This window comes from Hetaerina americana, unplaced genomic scaffold (genome assembly GCF_022747635.1).
Source record: "Hetaerina americana unplaced genomic scaffold, ioHetAmer1.1.p SCAF_3, whole genome shotgun sequence".
NCBI classification, from domain to species: domain Eukaryota; kingdom Metazoa; phylum Arthropoda; class Insecta; order Odonata; family Calopterygidae; genus Hetaerina; species Hetaerina americana.
The window spans coordinates 88,473,790-88,481,219 of NW_027286874.1; the positions used below are offsets into that span (position 1 = coordinate 88,473,790).

The window sequence follows — 7,430 nt, forward strand, 5'->3', positions numbered from 1 at the left end:
GACGTCACTCTCGCGCCCACCCGTACGGTGGGGACTTCTTGGTGATTTCAACGGTGGAAATTCCTACAGGGAGCTTGGCGCGGGTCGGAACTGTGAGTTGCCCGTAACGTATGCATTCCCGAAAGCCTCTGAAACTGAAAGTAGGTAAAATATTCCGGGGTGACATTTATACTTGACTGATGGACTAGCTGCTAGTATTTACGATAGTAGTAATAATGTACCAGTTGCTAGAATATTATTAGGGTTGTGAACATTTGTTACTCGAGGAAATTGGTTATTACCGGTTTAATTTTGATTAAAGGATTGATGTGAGTTTTTGGGATGTGGGTGTGGAGAAGGATAGAAAAGGTGAAATGGACCGATATAAAGTAAAACGAAGCAAGAAGCATGGCAAGGGAGGGAGAGCGTTGTTGGGATAAATACAAATAAGTCAGGAAAGATGGATGCAGAACATTTTGATGGGCGATGTAATGTGGAAGACTGGGATAGAGGAGAGAAGTTAAGGCAAGCGATAAAATGGAAGGGAAAGGATAGGCATGCTGGACGGAATGATGGGAATGCATGCGGACATAAAAAACATTTCATTATTATGTGGAATTCCGGATTTAGTATTGTTAGTCGAGGGTAAGTAATATAGGAGCGAACACTGTTGGCTCATCCAAAACCTACCTTAAACGGTATACTACAAAATAGTATTAACCGGTATACTTTATGCAGCCGTACGTCAGTGCTATAGCTACTTTTTGATACTCAGAAAAATACTGATGATACCACCCAATGCCTGCCTGCCACACCAACTGTAGGCGTGAATGGCCGTCGCTCCATGCCGCTGAATATGGCGCACGACCCCACGCTTTTCGGGAAAGAAATTGAACTCTTCTCGGATGCTGATGACACTGCGTCACGGTCGCTTAATGAGAGGGAATCATCCCGGACAGGACCGGAAAATTCGACTCTGGTCTCAAAACACTCGTGAGCCGTCGATTCCATGATCAGATAAGAGAGAGGGAAAGAGGGAATGGAGACCGACTGACGTTAGGTTGAGGGGAGCGGGGGCCCCTTTGTGTCCGAAGACGGAGTTATCTTGTCGTCTTGATCCACTTGCGGGTGGTCCATCGGCGGAGCGGAGAGAGAGACATCCCATCAAAGGAGGGAGGTCAGAACGCGATTACTGGAGGAGGAAAGTGGGCGAGCAGGTGGGAGGAAACATCATCTTCAAATTTTTTACTCCGCGACAAAAATATCATGGGCCCGAACTTACGGTTTTCAGAACACTTCGGGAGTTTTTGCGCTATAACTTACCCAGTTGCATTGGCTCGGACGTTGAGAGTTCTAAGTCTTGGTTTGCTTGCCACCCCGAAGGAACTATTAAGCCCCAGATTATTTTGTTAGATTCAACCACCGAGATAATATAAGAGAGGTTAGACGCCTTCATTGGCAGATTCGATTATTAGTTCTTCCGTCGTACGTTACGCAATTATAAAATTGAACCCAAGCTCCCGAATATACTTATCACAAGACAATCATTTAAAAATTTAGTCAATTACTGCATTATTTATATTGCCATATATGAGCGTTTGTGTAATGGGGAAAATATATATGCAAATGCATGCATAAACTAATATTTGTTCCCGTTGCGGCTGGTGCCCTAACACCACCCGCCTCACGCCTTTGCGGCGGATGACTGGTTACTGTGTAGAGGAGAAAAATCGATGAATGTCTAATTTTAGTTTTTCACAAAAATTGAAAATTTCCCTCTGAAGTAACAAAAACTCATTATTTTTCCTCGGGATAAAAAAATCACAGTAATCAGCCCGAGGGTTAATTTGATTGGTGAAGGTAGAGTTGCGTAGAGCCACGTGTGACGCGGGGCGTGAAATCTACCCATAGTAGACAAGGCCGCCAGTTTCTTAGTTCCTTTCCCGGCGCTGCCTGTGGTTTCTCAGGATGATATGGTCCCCCAAAGATCACGCTATCTGGATGAAGAAGCTGACTCTCTCCAGAGACGTCACCCGGAATCGAACTCGGGCCCGTCGGTCATTAGCCGAACACTCTTGGATCGGTTACTACGATCTACCCACGGCGCTACCATACCCCGCTATGATACCATACCACACAAATGATATTTAGAAAAAAATCTTCGAATTGCACAATTGGCAAAATCTAACTCCATTTTATATTATTATTTCATCGATTTGCCGGATATCATAATTTGAAAACCAAAATCGATACAATTCTTGTAGTCGGTTCTTCATTAATTCGAAGTCACCGGACTCAGTATCAGTCTAGTTGATGAAAGATTAATGTTCAAAAAGAGTATTTTAAGTAAAAATTATTTGTTGATTTTTTTTATTCGGTGCCTACGAATCCAAAGTTTAAATCAAAGGACTTCGTCATTGAAATGGACTTGGAGCAACAGATTTAAATTTTTTCAGAAATTTAATTCTTCAATTTTAAATCAGATTTAAATATTTGGAGGATCGGGATAGTGCGTTGGCTAACGTACTGGCTTCCCACCCAGAGGGTCGGGGTCGAATCCCGGCGGCGGCAGATATTTTTCTGTGGTAACCTGATCGCTACTTGAGGTGCTTTGTGGAGAGCACTTTAAGTGAGTCCGTCGGATGGGACGTTAAGCTAGGAACCCTTGGCACCTTTGGTTAAAAGTAGGCTTATGCCGACGCCGGGTTTCTCTCCACCCTTCATCCTTTCCCCATCAATCTCTAACGGCGCAAATGACCTCAGCTGTCGGTCGCCTCCCCTAAAAACTACTACGACTATTCCAGCTATTTCTTGCAGTACAGAAATAAGAACGCAGCCTGTTTCCTTCGTCGTAATCATTGATAGTTCTTCACGAAAAAATTAATGATAATTATCATTAATTAAGCGCGGAGAGTTTTAGAATTTCAGGCATTGGGTGGGAAGATAGCAAGGTTTTCAGACGCCTATTCGGGCACTTCCTTTTGTAAAGCTACCAGGCAGACTGGTACATTTTTATACCCGTGAAGCTGAACAGATGGCATCATTAAACCTACGTGGGAAAACAAAGAGTTAAAGAGAATTTGAAGAACAAAAAGGGGACCGGCGTCATAACTTCGTACAAATTTTTCGGGTGCGGATAAAAATCTTGGGGGCAGTCCAATTACTCCGATGCGACCCCCCGTCGGCCGTCAGCGCAGCGTGGAACAAAGGAGTTCGGTTCACGAGAGAACGGAAGAGAAGATAGGAGAGGGGGGAAGAGAGAATAAATATGAAGAAAAGGAGGGAGGAATTCCCGCCGAGGTCTTACCCCCCGAGGAGGATAGGTAAGATGCCGAGACGACGGCACCGTCGGGACGGCGGCGGAGGGTGAGAGGGGAGAGAGGGACTGAATCGGACTGCTTGCATCGGGAACGAGAGGGGGAGAGAACTGGGTGCCCATGGCCATAGAAATGTATATCGTGCAAGACACCACGAGAGCGTTCCACGAAGTGCAAAACTACAGGGATGATTGTTAACGTTGAATATAACTTTCTTTTCGCTAGCTCGAATTGTCTTACTTGATGTTTCCTACTCCTAATCTTACGAACAATGCGAGGGAAAAAGACATTCCTGTATCGTAACACTATACGAAAAGTGGCAGGGAGTGACAACTCACCAGCCTCTTGAGTAATTTTTGATTGGTGATTGAAGGCATTCTGGAAGTTATTTCGTCATAAATGGTGCTTCTTACTGTTGTGGTCAAGAGGGTTGAGTGGCGAAAAGATTCCGCAAAAGGCAAAATTCACCAGTCAATATCTCACAACCTAATGCTCGTGGTATCACCTATCCATATACTGCGAGATTGATATTATTCCCTCTTGTGTCAGCGTAATATTAGAATGATTTGGGTTCGTCTATGAGTTTAATGATGCATTTAATACCCGTGTTTGCGGTGGCACACAACGCAGGAATTCAAATAATAACTATGCGACGCTTCCATTTGTTTCATAATCCTCCTTCGCGCAACGCTCTTTGCTTTCCTAAGTGTCTTGTTCAGTTACAAAATCGGATCCTTCTACGCAAAACTTTGAATGGCGTCAATTCGAGAAGTTTGAATTCGAAAGCGAAATTACAAATCTTAATTTTTTCATTCTAATATTTCTTCACTTCGGGATTGATGAAGCCGAGTTTCTTTGCCGCAATACCGCAGATGTTACCAACGTATTTTCACTGTATATGGTGCTATAATATTGTGACGTCCAAGTATTTTACTTGGTCCACTCTTAGTAGTTATGCTTACCCACCCAAGTTTAGCTGCAATGGTCGATTTATTGTCCTAGAATATCGATCCCGCGTGTATTTCCTGATAAACCTGGAGACACCAATCCTGGCACAAAGCACCGACGAATATGCTGACCTCATTGGTTATTTTAGAATTAATATCATCATGCGTAAGTGAAGGCGGGGAGGGTTTTCAACTATATTTTAATATCTTTTCAGTGAATACCTGTTAACGCCAGGGAAAATAAATTGCTCCCCACTACCCTGATGCGTGACTTTTAAACGCCATGAGGAGGGCTTTACCCTCACTTGGTTAACCAAACTTCGCATTTACTTGCGTGACTTTTACCTACAAATGTATCTATTCCTATACTATCTTTCTATGCCATGGTGATTTATAGAAAGAACTTTTATAATTATTACTGCACCATTTTTTTATTTTGCCGGACATTATTATGTCATCTTTATCGGGAATTTGAATATAAAATTATCATTCATCTATAAACCGAGCTATTTGTTTTTCTTATTTTTCTAACTATGGAGGAAAGAAAAAAATGGAAATGTTGGCAATGCAATTTTTACAAGAACGTAGCAATTAGCGACCAATAAAAATACGCAACAATGAAATTGAACAGATATTTGGAGGGAAACCTTGAGGAGGGAGGGAGGTTTGAACTCCATTGACAAACTTATCGTTCTCGGAATAGTACGGTTCGTCGTGCGTGCGTAGATGTGCGTCGTCGGCGTCTTCACAAGGGAAGAAAAAACATGGCTGCCGGCGCGTTCGTGAGTCCGAAATCTTCCGCCGCCGCCTTAGCACTCGCTCACTTCCTTGTCGCGCGGCGGCAGCGACGGCGTCCGGGTGGGCGGGAAGGGGGCCCTACGAGGAGGAGCGCGGCCGAGGGGAAAACCAAGAGAAGAGAGGAGGGCGGGCAGAGGAGGTGGGTCCTTGGGCAGGTGCGTGGACCCCCGCGAATTCCTCGTCTTGAGCTACAAGGGCGCGGAGGGGACGCCGGGAAGGCGCGGGGTCGGGCGTGTCGGGTGGAACGGGTCGTGGGGGCGAGGGAGGGAGGGCGGCGGGCCGCCGCGTCCCTCGAGGGGCGGACGTAGCGAGGAGGAAGCCACGAACGGCTCGCCCAAGGAATTCGTGGCACACTTGCGCCCCGCGTTCAGCGCGACCTTTCGGGACGGCGTATATCTCTGGTGCGCACGGAAGTCTCCCACCCGAGGCCACGGCTCGCCCCATGCGGGGGCCTCCTCGTTGGGGTTCATTGCGACTTCAATTCCCCGCCCCGATCTCTCGCATCTGTGCGTTCCCCGCTGCCTCCTGGCGCTCACGGTTTGACAAGGTGTTTGTTTGTCTGTCTACACTTATTTATCGATAAGTTCACGCGTTATTGGTCACTGACTCAAATATTTTTTTTTCCATTCGTTGGAACATACCTCTATTCAATTTTCTCGATGGACTCGTGGCATTCAAAAATTAAAAAAAAAACCGTTTGACAAGGGAAATGAGGGTTTCATTTGTTTTCCCCATCATTCCATGCAGCATACCGATTGATTGTAAAGCATTCTACAGGTATAATTCTACTTATACTCCTGCCGGTCGAAATTGATCAATCTCGATAATGGTACAGTGAAACATGCGATCCCACGCCGTATCTTCGGGAAATTAAACCGAAAAAAAAATTCCTTCGGGCCGGATTTGAACCAGCGACCTATGGATATCTATATATTCCTTCTACAGTCCACCGCTCTACCAACTGAGCTACCGAAGGCTAATAATATTGCCGTGGAAAAATTCCAAGCATAGGTTCGTATATCTTGTCAGTGAGGCATCCATTATTAGTTAGGTATCCATTTTTCTTCTGAAGCTTTCCAAACGGAGGCCTATTCAAACTCTTAAGCAGATGTTCCTGGAATAGTAGTCAGTGGATAAACACGTGACTCAACAACCGTAAAGCGGAAGCGGGTACAATTTTCGACTTTTTTGCTAGTATATCTCTAGTCGTATCATGAATGATTTTAGTATTATTTGAAACATTTAGCTTGTGTAATAATATATATAACGTGGTTTCTCTGGACCAGAAATTAGCAGTACACTGCTCGTTGAATGAAAATAATTTGAAATGATGCTGTGTGTACCGAACATAAGAAAACTGATCTAAGAGTAGCGATATCAGTAACAGTGCTAGGGATGTGTTATGAGTAATTTAGTAATTATGTGTATTAAATCATGCTTTTCGTGCATTTTTAATGTTTAATCATGCTTTTACATGCATTTATAATTACGCGATACTCCGCCAGCCCCCTAAAAAGCATCTGACGGGTGGTATTAGCGCTCTATTTATGCATAAATATATCCTAATGTGAATTAATATATGAATTATCTGAATCAATATTTGCAAATACACGTAAAAACACGCGCGAAGTCGTCACTCTTGGGAATATGGATGATGATAAGCATTACTTATACGTTATAGTGAAGGATCTCATTTCGAACATGTTCATTTACTTTCGCATGCTAGCCAGTGTGGCAAGTGGTGCATTCACGATTGGTGTACACATCATGCGAAGAATTACTGTCAAATACCGTACATAGTATGAGACTGCTTTGTACAAAAAAAGTCCGGATAAATTAGGTAATGAAAAATATTACGCGTGCCAAGTACGTTGAGAACGAATCATTACTATTAGTAAAAGGATCAAACAAGCAGAGGAAAAAAACTTACTATCACCAAAAAAGTGTGTACCTATACGTCTCAATTGATAGAAGGATTAAACATCAATTATGTATAATCAAGAATGTTCGAAGGGGACATTAATTTGCCATCATCAGCGCATTTATTAGGATTCTCAATTGGAATGCCATTGGTTTAAACGTAAGACGAGATCACACGCGAAGTTAACATACGGTATTAAACATCAAACATCTATCACGGAACATATGAAGGGATAACCATTGAAATGATTCGTGCGCCTCATCTCGCTGAAATTTCGGATGGCGATGACTTTTTTCCTCGTTCAAGGGACTTTATTGTCTCTTAGATCCAGCGGACAAAGATCCCGATTTGCTGTCAATAAGGAAGAAGATCGTATTTATGCTTCAATCAATAGGCCCTTTGATCGTGGCTCGTAACTACTCTTTGAGCGTTCCATATCTAACTAGGTTATCCTGCTCTGCTACAGTG

At 43.6% G+C, this 7,430-nt stretch overlaps 1 non-coding gene across 1 annotated transcript; it reads right to left on the reverse strand.

The window, feature by feature from the left end:
* Positions 1–5,929: 5,929 nt before the first annotated feature.
* On the reverse strand, positions 5,930–6,017 carry TRNAY-GUA (transfer RNA tyrosine (anticodon GUA)). Its single transcript is given in 2 exon segments — positions 5,930–5,965; positions 5,981–6,017. It is a non-coding gene; the product is annotated as a tRNA-Tyr (tRNA).
* Positions 6,018–7,430: the final 1,413 nt, after the last annotated feature.